The sequence below is a fragment of the Vulpes lagopus genome, chromosome X (genome assembly GCF_018345385.1).
Source record: "Vulpes lagopus strain Blue_001 chromosome X, ASM1834538v1, whole genome shotgun sequence".
Classification (NCBI taxonomy): Eukaryota; Metazoa; Chordata; class Mammalia; order Carnivora; family Canidae; genus Vulpes; species Vulpes lagopus.
In genome coordinates, this window is record NC_054848.1 from 80,465,597 (window position 1) to 80,481,090 (window position 15,494).

Genomic DNA, 15,494 nt, shown 5'->3' on the forward strand with positions numbered 1-15,494 from the left:
TTATTTAGAATTCTTCTGTGTGAGATACTTGTCTTCTCTCCCAGTTATTTGATTTACTCAATCATTTTATTTATCATCAGTATGGAGTCATAGCAATTTATCCTATACTTTAGGTTATAATCCATTATTAATTCATCTAGTTTGTTGTACAAATTGTTCCAGTTTTGGTCATTAGAAACTCTTTCAGTTGGCTCCTGTACTTCTTTGACATATACTCAACGTTTTTATGTTGGGATTTTCAGCACTTTCCTACTTTCTGTCACTACAATATGCTCAAGTCTCATCTTGTATATTCCAACAAACCACAACATAACAACAATTATGGGACTGCATGAGAGCTGGGAAGGATTTTTTTTAAGATCATTCATTCATTCATTCATTCATTCATTAGAGAGAGAGAGAGAGAGGCAGAGACACAGGCAGAGGAGAAGCAGGCTCCCTGCAGGGGCCCCATGTGGGACTCAATCCCAGAACTCCAGGATCACGCCCTGGGCGGAAGGCAGGCGCTCAACCCACTGAGCCACCCAGGCATCCCAGGAATTTTATAATAATAAATGCCTACATTAAAAAAAGATATCGGGTCTTGAGTTCAAGTTCCACCTTGGGCATTGGAGCCTACTTAAAAAAGAAGAGAAAAAGATCTTAAATAAACAACTCTACAACTTAAGGAACTAGAAAAAGGAACAAACTAAATCCAGAGTTAGTAGAAGGAAAGAAATATTAAAGCAGAAATAAAAAAGATTAGAAAAACAATAGAAGAAAAACAACTAATAGCTGTTTTTTTTAAATATCAACAAAATTGACTACTTCTAGCTAGACTGAGAAAAAAGAAGACTCAAGTAAAATTAGAAATAAATGAGATGGTACAACTGATGCCACAGAAATAAAAAGGATTGCAAGAGACTACTATGAACAACTATATGTCAATCTAGAAAGATAAATTCTTAGAAACATACAACCTACCAAGACTAAATCATGAAAAAATAGAAAATCTAAAGAGTTTTAGAAAAGCTGTGAGATTTAATCAGTAATCAAAAACCTCCCAGCAAAGGAAAGCCCAGGATCAGATGGGTTCATGAGTGAATTCTACCAAACATTTAAAGAATTACTGCCAATCCTTCTCAAACTCTTCCAAAAAACTGAAGAGGAGGAAACACTCCCAAACTAATTTTATGAGGCCAGCATTACTCTGATACCAAAAGAAAAAAAAAAAAAGGACATTATAAGGAAACTACAGGCCAATATCCCTGATGAATACAGAGGCAAAAATTCTCAACAGAAAAGTAGTAAAATGAATTCAAAAGCACATTAAAAGGATCATATACCATGACCAAGTGAATTATCTCTGGAATATAAGGATGTTTCCATGTATAAAAATTAATGTAATATACCACCTTAACAGAATAAAAGATAAAAATCACATGGTCATCTCAATAGATGTAGACAAAGCACTTGGCAAAATCCAACACACTTTAATGATAAAAATGCTTAAGAAATTAGGAATAGAAGGAATTTATTTCAACATAATATAGGCCAAATATGAAAGGCCCAGAGCTAATGTCATGCTCAACAGTGAAAAACTGAAAGCTTTCCCTCTAAGATCAGGAACAAGTCCAGGATGCCCACTCTTGTCACTTCTATTTAACCTAGTTCTGGAAGTCCTAGCCAGAGCAATTAGAAAAGAAAAAAGAAATAAAAGACATCCAAAATGGAAAGGAAGAAGTAAAATTATCTCTGTTTGTATATGACAAGATCCTATGTGTAGAAAACCCTAAAGAGTCCACAATAGCCAAACTGTGGAAGAAGCCTTGATGTCCATCAACAGATGAATGGATAAAGAAGATGTGGTATATAGGTACATATATACATACATGTATACATACAATGGAATATTACTCAGCTATTAGAAAGGACGAATACCACCATCTGCTTCTACATGGATGGAACTGGAGGGTATTATGCTGAATGAAGTAAGTCAAATGGAGAAGGACAATCATTAAATGGTTTCACTCATACAAGGAATATAAAAAACAGTGAAAGGAATTACAGAGGAAAGGAGAGAAAATGAGTGGGAAAAATTAGAGAGGGTAACAAAACATGAGAGACTCCTAATTCTGGGAAACGAACAAGGGGTAGTAAAGGGGAGGTGGGTGGGGGGATGGGGTGACTGGGTGATGGGCACTGAGGAGGGTACTTGACGGGATGAGCACTGGGTGTTGTACTATATGTTGGCAAATCAAATTTCAATCAAAAAATAAAATAAAATAAATAAGCCCTAAAGAATCCACAATTAACTATTTTAACACAGGTTAAATTAATAAATTCAGTCAAGTTGTAGGACACAAAGTCAACATACAAAACTTAGGAGCAAAAAAAAAAATCACCAAAGTGAAAAGGCAAAACAGAGAATAGGAAAAAATATTTGCGGATCATGTATCTGAAAAAGGATTATATCTAAAATAAATGAAGCTCTTAAAATACAATAACAAAAAAACTCCATATAACATAATTTTAAAAATGAATAAAAGGCCTGCATTGTCATTTCTTCAAAAAGACATACAAGTGGCCAACAGGTATATAAAAAGATTCTCAATATCACTAATCATCAAGAAAATGCAAATCAAAACTTCAATGATATATCACTTCACACCTGCTAGGATGGCTATTAATAACAACAACAAAAACAAGTCTTGGTGAGGATATGGAGAAATTCTAACCTTTGTACACTGCTGGTTGGAATGTAAATGGGTGTAACCACTATGGAAAACAGTATGGAGCTTCCTCAAAAAATTAAAAATAGAACTAAAATAGAATCCAGGAATCCCACTTCTGAGTATATACCCAAAAGAACTGGGATCAACCTGATGCATGGATAAAGAATATGTGTATAAATACAATGGAATGTTATTTGGCCTTAAAAAAGAAGAAAATCTTGTCATTTGCTACAACAAAAACTTGGAAGACACTATGCTAAGTGAAATAAACCAAACATAGAAGAACAAATACCACATGAGAATTTGTAGAATACTAAATGGGAATTTGTATCAGGTATCTAACATAGTCAAACTCATAAAAGCAGGGTAGAATCACGTTTACCAGGAAGCTCAGAGGTGGAGTAACTGGGGAGATGTTCATCAAGTGTACACAGTTTCACTAATGCAAGATGAATAAGTCCTAAACATCTACTGTACAACAGAGCGCACATAGTTATCAATACTATATTAGATAAAATTTATTGAGGGGATCTTATGTTAAATATTATCAAAAGAAAAAAGGAGGAAGGAAGTTTCTAGAGGTGATGCTTTAAGTTTAGGGCATTGTATATGGTGATGGTTTAATGGTATACACTTATTTTCAAACTCATCAAGATGCATACATTAATATGTACAGCTTTACTGGGTGTTATATGTAAGTGATGAATCACTAAATTCTACTCTTGAAACCAACATTTCACTATATGTTAACTAAAATGTAAATAAAAAATTGGGGCGCCTGGGTGGCTCAGTTGGTTAAGCATCTGTCTTTGGCTCAATTCATGATCCCAGGGTCTCAGCAGGGATCCTGCTTCTCTCTCTCCTCCATTCATGTTCTCTGTCACTATCTCTGTCTCTAATGAATAAAAAGCTTTTAAAAAAACTGATACTAAAAAACCCAACGAAACAAAAAAAAAATGTACAGCTTTTTATAGGTCAAGGGTAAGAAACACAATGGGGAAAAAATAGTTCCTTCAGTAAATAGTGTTGGGAAAAGTTGGTATCCACATGCAAAATAATAAAACTGGACTCATTTTATATCACACGCATAAAAATCAACTCAAAATGTGTCAAAGTCCTAAACATAAGACCTGAAACTCTAAAACTCCCAGAAGAAAACTTAGGGGAAAAGCTTTATGACATTGCCTTGACAATGATTTCTTGAATATTACATCAGAAACACAGGCAGAAAAAGCAAAAATCAAGTAGAACTACATCAACTGAAGCACTGTACGGCAAAGGAAACAATCAGCAAAGTGAAAAGGTAACCTACAGAATGGCAGAAAATATTTAGAAATCATATATCTTATTAAAGGTTAATATCTAACATATACGAGGAACTCCTATAACCCAATAGCAAAAAAACAAGTAACCCAAATTTTTAAAATGGGCAAAAGACCTAAATAGACATTTCTCCAAAGAACACATGTAGGAAATAAGTTGGTAAGGATGGAGAAAAACTGGAATTCTTGTACACTGTTGGCAGAATGTCAAATGGTACAACCACTATGGAGAAAACTATAAAGGTCCCTCAAAAAATTAAAAATAGAACTACCATGGTCCAGCAACCCCACTTCCAGAGACTTATCCAAAAGAATTATGATCAGAATATCAAAGAGATAGCTGAACACATATGTTCATTGCAACACTGTTCATGATAGTCAAGAGGTGGAAATGTTCATCATGGATAAAGAAGATGTGGAATATACACACAATGGAATATTACTCAGCCAGGAAAAGGAAGTAAATCTGGTCATATGCTACAACATGGACGAATCTTGAGTGCACTATGCTAAGTGAAATAAGCCAGTAACAGAAAGACAAATACTGTAGGACTTCACTTATATGGTATCTACATTAGTCAAATTCATTGAAGCAAAAGGTAGAATGGTGGTTGTCAGGGGCTAAGGGGAGAGGGAAATGGGAAGCTGTTGTTCCATATTTATAAAATTCAGTCACATAGAATGAAAAAGTTCTAGAGATCTACTATACAGAACTGTGCTTATAGTTAACAATACTGTAATATATACTTAAAATTTGGTTAAGAGGGTAGATCTCAAGTTATGTGTTTTACTACCATAAAAAAAGATGGAGGAAAAAATCTATATATTTTAGCTGGAATAAATTATATCCTTTTTAATTTAATGGAACTTGAGAATAATTCAGACAGAAGCAGCACAAAAAAAGAGCTAGAAAATAGAGCCCACTTAAAAAACTTAACCACTGAAGCATGGATAAATGTATTAAACACTGTAATAAGCAAGAGACTCTATGTCTCAAAGACTTTAGAAGCTGGATATTTGCATATTTAGCATTTAAATATACTTCTATCTTAAAGGCAAAGGCACAGATTAACTGACTTGTGATTCACTTAAATAAATTCAGGTGATCTAGAGTTCTGGCTCTGAAATACCTAAGATAAAAGTATCGTCAAATTAAATAACCATAGAAAGGAGTATGTGAAACATACTGCAAGTTTCTCACCAAGTAGGAAAGATCCATACTAAAATTGTTCCCTTTGATATGAACACTTTTAAAAATCAAGAAGACTTCTGGTCAAGGTAGCTTGGTCATTTCTTGCTTGGATGCATCTTCTCTGTTCCAAACACACATATGCGCACGTGCACGCACAAACACACACACATCCATATACATGTGTATGTATCGATGGATATATTAACACATATATATATTCATATATATGAATATAATTGTACACACAGATGCAGCTAGGCTCAAAAACAAGATAAACATTTCTGTGAAACAGAAAAACAGATACGCCAAGTAATAACATAGGATCAAACTTCCTGGCATCCTTCTGCAATATACAGTATTATTTTGCATGTTTTGAACTTTGTATAAATAGTATTGTATTGTATTTTTTTGCAAGTATCTGTTTTAAAGTTTTAGAGACTATTTTTTAGAACATTTTTAGAATTACAGAACTGAGAAGATAGAATAGTTCCCATATACTCCATACCCAGTTTCAATTATTATTAACATCTTACATTACTATGGTGCATTTGTTAAAATGAATTAATATTGATACCTTATTATTAACCAAAGCCCATAGTTTATTTAGACTTTCTTAGTTTTTCTCTAATGTCCATTTTTTGTTCCAGGACTTCATCCAGGATACTACAGCATATTTAGTTTTCACGTGTCTTTAGGCTTTTCTTTGGTTGTGGCAGTTTCTCAGACTTTCCTTGGTTTTAGTGATCTTGATAGTTTTGAGGCATACTAGTCAAGTATTTTGTAGGATGGCCCACTACTAGATTTTTTTTTTTCTAGTGGTTAGATTGGGATTGTGGATTATGAGAAGGAAGACCAGAGAGGAAAGTGCAATTTTGATCACAACATATCAAGCATGCATAGGGTCGACACGATTAATGACTATTGATGTTGGCCTTAATTACCTAGCTCAGTGTTGTTAGGTTTCTACACTGCAATATTACTTTTTTCCTGCCTTTCCATACTGTACTCTTTAGAAAGAAGTCACTTAAGAACTCAAAACTAAGTAGTGGAAAGTTATGTTCCCCTAGTTTGAGGTGGAGCATCTATATAAATTATTTAGAATTCTTCTGTGTGAGATACTTGTCTTCTCTCCCAGTTATTTGATTTACTCAATCATTTTATTTATCATCAGTATGGAGTCATAGCAATTTATCCTATACTTTAGGTTATAATCCATTATTAATTCATCTAGTTTGTTGTACAAATTGTTCCAGTTTTGGTCATTAGAAACTCTTTCAGTTGGCTCCTGTACTTCTTTGACATATACTCAACGTTTTTATGTTGGGATTTTCAGCACTTTCCTACTTTCTGTCACTACAATATGCTCAAGTCTCATCTTGTATATTCCCTGCCTCAGTACTAGAATCAGTCAGTTCTCTAAGCAGCTCTGGTTACTTTTTTTTTATATAAAAAGAGTGTGAGCAGGGGGAGGGTGGAGCAGAAGTAGAGGGAGAGAGAATCCTAATAAGGCTCCACACGCTCAGCACAGAGCCCAATGCAGGGCTCAATTTCACAACCCTGAGATCATGACCTGAGCTGAAATCAAAAGTTGGACACTTAACCAACTGAGCCACCCAGGCACACCATTGGTTCCTTTCATTAGAGAATGGTATTTACAAACTAAGATTTGGGTGCTGAATGTGCTCGTTGCTACTGGAGTATCACTTCATTTAGATCTCCTCAGCTGATAGAGAAAAACTTATATGTCTATACTAACTTGTGTGTATATACACACCTATAAATATTTTATATGTACCCATCTTTATATTAAGTTAAACATGATTTCATTCTGATGTTTCCAACTCTAAACCATTATGAATCATTCTAGCTTCTTTTCATTGCTTATCTGTATATTACACCAGTGAAAAATCTGGTTCCCACCATCTGTCATCCATTTACTTAACTGCTCCACTCATTATACATATGTATCAGTATCAAGATTGCTAACCAATACCCCCATGAGATACAAACTTATTAACTAGGGTACAGTGATTATTTGCAGCTGTTTTTAGTCTTCTAGATTTCACATATTTCCAAAAATACTGAAGTCAGTACCTTTCACCCCCCCATACCTTTGCTGAGGTTGTTTCACATATTTATAACACAGATTCTCTTATTATAGTCTGCATTCTTTCCTGGGGTTCCCCTACCTCTCAAATGATTCTTTAATATTTGTGCACATTAAGGGTCGCTCTTCATGCTGTACAGTTTTATGGATTTTGATAAATGCATATCTTGCGCCGACCATTACATTATCATATAGAATAACTTTACTACCTTAAAAATCCCCTGTGCTTCACCTATTCCTCTTTCCCAACCCCCTAAACTGGCAACCATTGATCATTTACTATCTCTGCGTTTTTGAATTTCTAGAATGTCATATAATTTGAATTATACAAAATGTAGCCTTTTCATACTGGTTTTCACTTATTAATATATTAACAGTTTCTCTATGTCTTTCTGTGGCTTGCCAGATCATTTCTCTTTATTGATGGATTATATTCCACTGTACAGATGCAGCACAGGAGAATGTATCCATTCATCTATCAAAGGACCTCCTGATTGCTTCCAGTTTTTGGCAATTATGAGTAAAACTGTTACAAACATTCACATGATGGTTTTTGTATAAATATCAGTTTTAAAATCAATTGGGCACATAACTAAAAGTATAATTTATGGATTATATGGCAAAACAATGTTTAGCTTTGTGAGATTGCCAAACTGACTTCAAAGACGTTGTACTATTTTGGATTTTCAATAGTAATGAATAAGAATTCCTGTTGCTTAGCATCCTCAATAGCATTTGGTATTGTCAGTTTTATTGTGAATTTTAGCCATTCTAATAGGTTGGTAATGGCATCTCACTGTTGTTTTATTTTGTAATTCCCAGATGACAAATGATGATGAGCTCCTTTTCATATGCTTCTTTGACATGTATATAACTTCCTTGTTGAGGTATCTATTCTTACATTTTGCCCATTATTTCATTGGGTTGTTTGTTTTACTACTGTTGAGTTTTAACAGGTCTTTGTATATTTTAGATACAAGTCCTTTATTAGACATGTTTTATAAATATTTTTTCTAGTCTATGGCTTGTCTTTTGACTTTCTTAGAAGTGTATTTCATATAGCAGAAGTTTATAAATTTAATAAAGTCTGATTTAACCATTTTTTTTCTTTCACAAATCATACTTTCGGTATTGTATCTATAAATGTATCACCAAACACAAAGTCATTTAGGATTTTCTTCTAGTAGTATTATAGTATTGTGTTTTACATTTAGATCTATGATTAATTTTGAGTTGTTTTACAGGATGTAAAATCTGTATTTAGATTCTTATTCTGCATGTGGATAAGCAGTTAGTTATTTTAGCATGATTTCCTGAAAAGAGTATCTTTCCTTCATTGAATTGCCTTTGCTCCCTCATCAAAGATTAGTTCATCATATTTGTGTGAGTCTATTTCTGGAGTCTCTATTCTGCTCCACTGATCTATGTATCTTTCTTTTTTCACCAATACCTTTCTTGATTACAGTAAATCTTAAAGTTGGGTAGTATCAATTCTCCAACTTTGTTCTTCAGTATTGTGTCGGATATTCTGGGTCTTTTGTTTTTCCATGTAAACATAACCACTCGGTCTATATCCACAAAGTAGCTTGACAAGATTTTATTGGGATTGTGTGGAATCTACGTGTCAATTTGGGAAGAACTGACATCTTAACAATATTAGATCATCCAATCCATGAACATAGGTCATCTCTGCATTTATTGATGATCTTCTTTAAATTTTTAGCAGTTTTATAGTTTTTTGTGTATAGATCCTGTACATATTATTTTATTTTTTTAAAGATTCTATTTATTTATTCATGAGAGACAGAGAAAGGCAGAGCCACAGGCAGAGGGAGAAGCAGGCTCCATGCAGGGAGCCCGATGTGGGACTCAGTCCTGGGTCTCCAGGATCACTCCCTGGGCTGAAGGTGACGCTAAACCGCTGAGCCACCCGGGCTGCCCAGATCCTGTAGTACATATTTTGATAGACTTGTACCTAAGTATTTTACTTTTTTGGTGCTTTTTATAAAACAGTATTGAGTTTTAAATCTCAATTATAATTGTTCATTCCTTAGTATACAGAAAAGCAATTGGTTTTTGTATATAAACCTTGTATCCTACAACCTGCTCTATTCCACTTATTATTTCCAGTAGTTATTCACATTGTTGTTGATTCTTTGGGATTTTCTACATAGACATAGATCTGTGAGAAAAAAAGACAATTTTATTTTCTCTTTCTCAATCTGTGTGCTTTTTTTCTTTTTTTCTTTTTTAAATTTTATTGCACTAGCTAGCATTTTTAGTACAACACTGAAAAGAAGTACAGAAAGGTGACGTCCTTCCTTGCCTTATTCCTGATCAAAGGGGAGAGCATGCAGTTTCTCACCATTAAGTACATTGTTAGCTGTAGGGTTTTGTAGATACTCTTTATCAAGTTGGGAATGTTTCCTCCTATTCCTAGTTTGCTGAGAGTTTTTTGTTATGAATGGGTTTTGGATTTTGTTAAATGCCTTTTCTACATCAATTGAAATAATGATATAATTTTTCTTCTTTAGTTTGTTGATGTATAGATTTCAAATGTTGAATCAGCCATAGATACCTAGAATAAATCCTATCTGATCATGGTATATAATTATTTTGATCCATTGTTGGATGTGATTTCCTAATATTTTGACTTCAATCAAAATATTTTAATCAAATATTTTTATTCTCCTAAAATTTAGGATTTTTGCATCTATGATCACGAGAGATATTTGTCTGTAGTTTTGCTTTAATTGATGATTTTATCTGGTTTTGGTATTAAGCTAATGCTGGTTTCATAAAATCAGTAAGAAAGTGTTCCCTCTGTTTCCATTTTATAGAAAGGATTGTAGAGATTTGGTGTCATTTTATGATTCCATTTTTGCCCTTCTCAACGTATCAATTATATTTCATTTTATAATTTTTAGTGGTTGCCTTACTTTACAATATTAATTTACAACTAATCTAAGTCCACTCTCAACATTATACCACTTCACAGGTAGTGCAGATAACTTATTAACAGTTATATACACCAAATACTAATTCCTCCCTCTTATCCCTTATAACATTCCTGTTTTATAACAATCATTTACCCATATGCTATAATTGCCTAACACATTGTTGTTATTACTTTGAACAGTTATCTTTTAAATAACTTAAAAATAAGATTTTATTTTACCTTTATGTATTCTGTCTCCTATGCTCTTCTTTTCTTTATAGAGACCTAATTTTCTGAACTCTATCATTTTCCTTCACTCTGGAAAATCTTTTTTGAAAAAGAAATATTTCTCACAAAGCAGATTTACTACTGACAAATTCCCTCAGTTTTTGTTTGTCTGAGAAAGTCTTTTTTATTTTTTGTTTCATTTTTGAAAGATTGTTTTGCTCCTAGGCGAGTGTTTTTTTCTTTCAATACTTTCAATATTTCACTTTTCTCTTCTTGCTTTCTTGAATTTCTGCCAAGAAATCCAATGTAATTCTTATTGTTCCTCTATAGATAATGTGTTTTCCCTGGGTGTTTTCAAGATTTTCTCTTTGTCTCAGTTTTCTGTGTTTGAATATGGTATGCTTAGGTGTATTTTGGGAGTATTTATCCTGGTTAGTATTGTTTTCCCAGATCCTGGATCTGTGATCTAGTGTCTGTCATTAATCTTGGAAAATTCTCAGTTATTCCTACTTCAACTATTTCTTCTCCTTTTATTCTCCTTCTGGCATTCCAATAGCATGTATGTTATACCATTTGAAATTATCCCATAGTTCTTGGATATTATTTTCCATTTTTTTAACAGTCCTCTTACTCTTTGCATTTCAGTTTGGGAAGTTTATACTGGCATGTCTTCAAGCATACTGATTCTTTCCTCGGTCACTTCCCATCTAATGATGAGTGTACCCAAATCATTCCATTTCTTTTTAGTGTTTTTGATTTCTTGCATCTTCTTCTGATTCTGAGTTTCTATCTACCTGCTTACATTACTCATCTGTGCTTACATATTATATATTTTCTCTAATAGATTCTGTAGTATATTGATAATAGTTACTTTAAATTCCATATATCTGGTAATTCCAAAACTTGTATATCTAAGTTTGGTTCTGATGCTGGCTTTGTCTCTTCAAACTGTTTTTCCTTTCAGCACACCCTATGATTTTTGTTGTTGTTGAAAGCTGGACATGATGTATAAATTAAGAGGAACTAAGGTAAATAGGGCATTAGTATGAGGTTTTATGTTAATGTGGCCAGGAATTGGCTGTGTTTGGTGTTTATTCTAGTTGTAGATGTTAGAGGTTTCAATTTCCTCTAATGTCCTTGTTTTTTCTCTCCTGTTTTTTTTTTGGGCGGGGGGGGGTCCTTAAAAACTCCTTAAATGGAGTCAGCCTTGTAAGTCTTTCAGCTATCATCCATAGTTACTGTACTGAAGCCCTATTGATGGGGCAGTAAAGTGTGTGGAAAGGGAAACATTCTATAATCTCATAATTAAGTCTCAACTCTTTTAGTGTGCCCGTGTCCCTAGCTTGTAACCTTCATAAGTGTTTCATAGCTTTTTTTTCTTTCTCTCTTAGATGAGACAGGAAAGTTAGAGGCATCTGGAGTTGGAGAATTTCCCTTCTTGCCAGCTGGCAAAGGCTTTCATAAAGTTGTTTCACTTGCTGGGTATCCCTTTGTTAGGCAGAAGCTCTGGATGTATTTCAAAATGATTACTTTTTCCTTCTGCATGCCAGGAACAGGAGATTGTTTCTTGGCCTTTCCCCTTGAGAACCTAGTGGGGTTCCTAGAGTTAAAAGTCATGAAAATGTGAGGGTCATCATAGACTGAGGCCTCTAGAATTTGTCACTCAAACAATCTACATTCTACTTCCAGAAATTTGTCAAGGTTACCACGTAAAGGTCCCTACCAGTTTATGGCTCCAATGCTTTTTGCTACTGATAAGCAGGTCTGGGCTGTGATTCTCTGTAATTGCCTTTCTCTCTAGATTTTGGGGTCACAGTTTACTCTGTGACTTCAGTTCTCTGATGGGTCAAAGAAAAGTCATTGCTGTTTCCTTTTTTCAGCTGTTTTTCTTGTTATAAGTCATGAGTGACAACTTCCAAGCACTTTACATGTTGGAGCTGAAACCAAGGAGTTTTCATTCAATATTGTGAGTTTCATGCATGTTGATACCTGTAGTTCTATTTTATTCATTTTCTATACCGTATAGTATTCTATTTTATGAATATACCATGCTTTATCCATTCTCCTGCTGATGAACAAGTGTGTTGTTTATTTTTTTTTTTTTTTTTTAAATTTTTTATTTATTTATGATAGTCACACAGAGAGAGAGAGAGAGAGAGGCAGAGACACAGGCAGAGGGAGAAGCAGGCTCCATGCACCGGGAGCCCGATGTGGGATTCGATCCCGGGTCTCCAGGATCGCGCCCTGGGCCAAAGGCAGGCGCCAAACCGCTGCGCCACCCAGGGATCCCAAGTGTGTTGTTTATAAATCATGCTACAGTGAGTATCTGTAACATTTCCTAATGTGCATGTGTAGGAGTTCCTCTAGGATAGATACCTAGGAGTGGCACTGCTGACTTACAGTGTATGAGCATCTTATATTTTACTAGATATTGCCACAATATTCATAAAAGTTATTGTCCTCATTTATATTCACCCAGCAGTATATTAGAGTTCTTACTGTCTCATATGTTCACCAATACTTGGCATTGACAGGCCTTTAAAGGAATGCCAACTTCCTGGGTGTTAAATAGCTTTTCACTGTAGTTATATTTTGCATTTCTTTGATTACTAATAAGATGTTGTAGTTAATTGGCTATTCAAGTTTTTGCCCCTGTGAATTGCCTGTTCACATCATCTGGCTATTTATTTATTTATTTATTTATTTATTTATTTATTATTGGCTTGGAGAGAAAGATTTCCTTAAAATGACTCAAAAAGCACAAACCATCAAATAAAATACTGATGGCTTGGTAACATTAAGATGAAAGACTTCTGCTTAACAAAAGACATCAGAAATGTTTAAAAGCCACCTACTGGATGAATATATTTGCTAGATAAGCAACACATGTTTGTATCCGAAATTTAAAAATAATTTCTAGGCAGCTGGATGGCTCAGTTGGTTAAGTGTCTGATTCGTGATCTCAGCTCAAGTCTTGCTCTCAGGCTCAGGAGTTCAAGCCCTGTGTTGGGGGCTTCATGCTGGACCATGGAGCCTACTTAAAAATTTTTTTTCTATAAATAATACGAAAAACTAAACAATCAAATAATGGGCAAAGAAATGCCACAGGCAAAGCACACAAGGTTACTGAAAAGCTAACAAATGCATAATTACAAGCTTAACTTGATTGCAAATCAAAAACATGCAAATTAAATCAATGAGATACCTTCAAACATTTTAGACTGGCAAAAATAAAAAGTCCAATACTAAAGAATCTTGGCAAGGATATGAAAGAAATTTCTGAAAACCTGCTCATGGAGTTGAATATATACATATCCTATATCATAGTAATTCCACTCCTAGGAATGTAATCTAGAACAATAATTCTTAAAATGTCACTCTTAGACCAGCAGCATCAGCACCTCATAGGAACTTGTTGGAAATGCAAATTCTCAGGCCCTACTCCAGGTCTGCTGAATAAGAGATTCTGAAGGTGGAGCCCAGAAATCTGTCTTTTAACAAGCCTTCCAGATGATGCTGGTGAATACTAACATTTGAGAATCACTGCAATAGAGCAATATTTTTCCAACTTTTTTGACTGAGATCTATAGGAACAAATGCATTTTACATTCTGGCCCACATACATATCACATATCACGTACACACACACACATACACACACACACACGCAAACCAAAAGCTTCCAGAAACAGTAATCACCCTTACTCTACAGAATATACTTTGTTATTTTCTATTCTATTCCGTTTTGTTTCATTAAAAAAATTGCTTGTTGTGACCTACTAATTGTAACCTGAAGTTTGAAAAAGTGTCCTAGAGAAACTCTTGTACATATGCAACAGGAGATAAGTACAATATTCGTTGCAGAATTGCCCATAATAGCAAAAATAAAAAGAAAATATCTTCAGGAGAATGGATAAATTATAGTATATTTCTACAATGGAATACTACATAGTTCCTTATAGTATTAAAATAAGTTTCAAAAACATGTATATTGAGTAAAAAAAGCAAGTTGTAGAAGGATATGCAGAGTATAATATCTGTAGTTTTAAATATGTAAAACTATATTATGAATATAATATGTAGTAAAAATATAAAAACATGCATCAGAATGATAAATAACAAATTCAGGATAATAGTTACCTCTGGACAGGAGATAGGGAAATGGGATTGGTGAGGGATACTTGGAAGCCTTTGGGTATATTCATAAGGCTCTATTATTTTTCTAACTAAGCAAATATGGAAATTATTATGTATTGATAAAGATGGCTGGCTAGGTATAATGGTATTTGTTATATTATTCTCTATAACTTTTTGTATATTAGTATTATTTTATAATAAAAAACACAAATCAAGCTGCCCTTGAACTAACAGTAAAAATATATTAGAAATGCAATCACTCAAAGGAAATTGCTTTAATATCCCTCATCCACACTGCCTTTTTTAAAAATTCAGGGACAGCCAGAACCTAATATTATTTTTTTGGTTTTGTTTTTTAAATTAAACATAACCAAGCATATGTTCCAGGGGCTTGTGTTGCCTCTTTGAGTGACATTACAATAAAATTTTCCATTCTGGATATAACATATACCAATAATGTGAAATAATGATGTGATCAATAAAACAAGGATTGTTTAGAACTCTACTTATCTATTTGTCAATTTCTCAAGATTTAGAGGCCCTACACTTTCACTTTGCTACTTAGTATCAGCAATTTAAAGTCATATGTCACATGAGACTCAGGTGGAGTATTCTAAAAAAAAAAAAGAAAAAACTCACGTAATAACAGTAAACTCTACTCAAAACCAGGTGGCCAATTGTTTATGGACTACTTGCAGAGGAACTTCGGATACCTGATATGGTGGTCCTATGAGTATTACTTGATTTATTACTAGCCTAGGAAACTGGAGGTTGCTTATCCTTCAATTCAGGGCCTCTAATTGATATGAACTAGTTTCATCAAGATTTCTTTAAAACTCTAGGGTAGCTTCAGACC

The 15,494-nt window shown here is 34.0% G+C and overlaps 1 protein-coding gene across 4 annotated transcripts in view; it reads right to left on the reverse strand.

The window, feature by feature from the left end:
• Nucleotides 1–15,494, reverse strand: part of RBM41 (RNA binding motif protein 41) — a 63,368-nt gene that overhangs the window by 15,058 nt on the left and 32,816 nt on the right. The window lies entirely within an intron of this gene.